General features: G+C 41.3%; 1 long non-coding RNA gene across 2 annotated transcripts; it reads right to left on the reverse strand.

Moving 5' to 3' along the window:
* Positions 1–655: 655 nt before the first annotated feature.
* LOC121233659 lies at positions 656–3,423 on the reverse strand. 2 transcript variants are annotated; one of them, XR_005933590.1, is made up of 2 exons: positions 1,399–3,423; positions 656–917 (listed from the first exon to the last, which is right to left on the reverse strand). It is a non-coding gene; the product is annotated as an uncharacterized LOC121233659 (long non-coding RNA). The 2 variants fall into 2 exon arrangements; XR_005933589.1 differs by having other exon boundaries at positions 656–920.
* Between the last annotated feature and the right edge of the window lie 415 nt (positions 3,424–3,838).

Here is a 3,838-nt window from a genome sequence, read left to right on the forward strand (position 1 = left end):
GACAGTACTTAACAACATATGGTAGATCATTCATACTAATTTCTAACAGAGATGGGTATCTTCAGAAAATCCAGATTCTGCTTCTTTCAGAAAATTTTGGGATGACTTCCCAAAAGATATCCAAGGAACTTACTAATACTGCAGCCCTAAAATTACCGCCTCTGTGTCCTGTGCTGAACAGACCAAGGCATGCATCGTTATCTACAAGTTTGATTCCTGCTAAGGAAACAGAAGGGGAAAGCAAGCAGTGCCTGTCTCCATAGTAGCTCTGAGCTACTACCTGGGTACCCCACTGTCATGGGATGTGAAACATCCTATGAGCCAGGAGAGAACAGATTACCACTACCAGATGTCAGGATAACATCTGAGAAAAATATCAGGCTGCAAGGGAGGAGTTAAAAATGGAAAGCTTTATGTCATCGGTGCTGGGTTGGGTGACAGAGCAGGTTGGTTGCAAGGAAGGAAGAAGGGAGTAAGTGAGAATACTGGTCTCTAGCAAAGCCTTTATGGGGCAGTGTAAGTCTAGCAGGGGTTAATAGAAAGTAATACGATTAAACTTGGCTGAATTCAGAGCAAAGAGTGAGATTTGCTTTCTCAGAGGTTTGAGATGTGGAACTTTGGCAGTTCACTAAGAAATGAAACCTTAAAAGGGGTGGTTGGAGTATTTTTTTATTATTATTATTAATAATAATTTTTCAAATCCCTGGCAGGGATACAGTCCTTAGGTGATCCACCTGCAGAAGAGGTATATGTATGGAGGGCGGCTGCTGGCTGAAGAGAAAAAAGGCTGCGGACGGGACTGGTCATATGGTGCTGCATTGTCTTGGAGCGCGGCATATTTCTGCTTGGGTGCCTTGGTCTTTCTCCAAGACTTGAGATAGCTAGCACCATGGCGAAGGATTCACGACAGCTACCTGCTGCTGGAGATACAGGGCATATAGGTTTAGTCCTTACTACATGTGGAAGAGGGAACTGTTTTATTTGTATAGCCAGCAACTGTTGGCTGTGTCTCCATTTTAATTTTTTTTTTTTAATTCCTGTGGCAAGAAATAAAGGTGGAATCCCTTGAACTTCCTGGAAAGTAAGTTTTGTTGGAGGAAAAGAGAGTTTTACTTCTTTCTTTACAACTTCCCTACCCACCCCCCAAAAGTAAATTAATGTTATAGTGTTGCCCAAATCCACTGACAAGGCCAGCTTGTGTTGAGTATGGTTGAAACAATAAAACTCTATTGGTATCATCTGGTCTCACATAGGCACTTGAAAGGCAAGTACGAGGCCAAAGTAGGGGTGACTGTTAGCAATACAATCACTTCAGGAAGACTGGAGCTTGCCCTTTGCTTCATGCTCCTAACCCCACCACCAAAAAAGAAAATAGTGTTTTAGATGGTGAAACAATACCTGAACTGTTGCTTTTTTTTCCCTACAGGATTTCTTCTTTCTTCATTCCTGTGCTGGAAAGCTCTGTCACTTTACACACTGGAAATCCAAACAATGTATAAGGATATACTTTGAGGAGCAAACACTGCACTGACCCTAAGTGTGTCCTGCAGCCCACGTAAAGGGACCAACCCAGCTCCCCGTGAAAACATACGAGGAATACAGAGGGACTGATAAGGTACAAAACTCTGTTAACTTATGTTAAAAAAAAATTGTGCATCTGTCCAGAAAAGTCTCAGCTATTGAGACAACCAGGAAATAGGCTACTTGCCTGGTGTTGGTGGCACCAGAACAAGTGGATCCCCAAGGGGAGTGGATTCAATGCTGCTTCTAAGTGGATCTCTCCCAGGCTCTTCTGAATGCAGACAACTGTAACATTTGCTGGCTGTCTTATTTTCTCCCAGCTGTCCTCTTAGGACTTCTCTCATTGTAGCTTTACTTACCTATAGGTGAGGGAACTCAACTGTGTGGTGGGAAACATACTCGTGCTCTTCAAAAACTGTTAAAAAATGAGGGTTGTGCTCCCTGGTGAAGGTAGCAGTTGCATCATTAGCCATAGATAGATTAGCCATAGATGAAAAAAAGTAATCCGAAGCTGCATATTTTTATGCATGAGGTCATGTCTCCTTGTGCTGATTCTAGCTCAATGGGGGCTCAATCTGGGGGCAAAAAAGGAAGAAGCTGAAAGTCATCTTCATTGTAATGATTGCTTGAGTTTGCCTACACAACTACAAAGCTTTCCTGTTAACATCAAATTAGATAACAATTTAGATAACATCAAGTTAGATAACATCAAGTAGTACTGATGAAACCAACCATTTAGACAAGATATAATGGCATATTATTGCCTGTGAAGGAATTGCACTTAGGTTTTCCAGTATCCCTCTGTTGCTAGATTTAGTATCACATTACAGGAAGCCTGACTGGACAAACCTTGGCAAGATCTAATGATCTCATGTTCTTCGCTGTTCTGTTTTACATGCTGACATGCAGATGCTGATCTGTTTTGGAGACAGTATGAGCTGGCTTTGCATCTTCTGCTATTCAAAAAGAACTAAGTTTTAGAGCCCGGTGTCCCAGAAGACCTGTGAGGATGAAGCTTTAGACTGTATTTTGTCTCTTCAAGCCAAGACTATCTCCAGAAGAAACTGTACAAAGGATAATGTATTTTTATTGTGCTGATTAGTCAGTAAGGTTTTTAATGCCACAGGAAACTTGAGGGATGCAGCTATGAGTCTCCATATGGTTAACTCCTGAAGCACTTAAGTAATGTCCTGGGATAATATATTCCACGCTTAGTTTAAAAAAACCAACCAAACAGAAAAAAAACAACAAAAAAAACCTTAAAAAAGAAAATCATAAACCACAGTATCTGTAATATGAGAAGACAGAGGGTTCTCTCCTTTCTTATTACATGAAAATGTATTTTCTTTGATTGTGACCATCCTCTATGTGCTTTTTCACCCACTCAGCTGTGTTTGTCTACAGTACCCGCTTAGCAATAGCCTGTTTGGATCTATGTGTCCGGCAAAATCTTGCAAGTTACTCCCTAGCATTTTTATTGCATTTACCAATAACAGGCTATGTTTTTCAAGTTCTCCACCTGCGCACAAGAACATACACACTGTCTGCCAGACCAGTGCAGGACTTAATTTCCTTAGATGAGCTAATCAACAAACAGGTGCCAGCTAAAGCAGAATGAACCAAGGCAATCACAGAAAAGTCATTGGAAGTTTTGTTCTCAGACAAATAAGAAAAAAGAAATGCATGAGATTTATTGAGCATGAAATCTTCAGACGCTAAGGATCAGATATTAGAAATTGTCACCATCCATCACGAATGCTGGACTAGAGAAGCGCTAAGTACATCACTGGTACTGCTGAAACTATTAACAGTTGTGTCCCAGGTGTAAGCAGTGGGCTATGGAAAGATGTGTTTGCATGAAGATAAGCATTCCTCAGAAAAGCTGTGAACCCAAACTCTTAATGGCTACCAAGAATCATTTTTATGTTGTTTACCAAAACCCAGTGCTTCTAAATGCTTCTCTATTAGAAAAGGGTACTTTGTATTGTCGGTAAATGGGATAATAAGGAAGTGTGAAAGATGAGTCACCAAGCCACAGGGAAAGAAAATGTAGTGTGAGCAACCGCAGCACCCTCACTTGGCCCTGTGGTCCTTCGATAGAGCATAACGCAGTTTCCTGCAGCCGTGGCCTCCAACAAGAGCTATGTTCAGCTCACTAGAGCGGATGAAGGTTAAGGATACTTATTCCAGCTGCCCCAGATGTGCCTACATGACCACGTTATCTAAACAGCTTGTAATTTTAGTAAGTACATTTATCTTGATCTTACAGGTGTGACTTCAAGGTTGAAGAGCTAAGCCCCATCTTCTCAGAGGATTC

The sequence above is a fragment of the Aquila chrysaetos genome, chromosome 11 (genome assembly GCF_900496995.4).
Source record: "Aquila chrysaetos chrysaetos chromosome 11, bAquChr1.4, whole genome shotgun sequence".
Taxonomy (NCBI): domain Eukaryota; kingdom Metazoa; phylum Chordata; class Aves; order Accipitriformes; family Accipitridae; genus Aquila; species Aquila chrysaetos.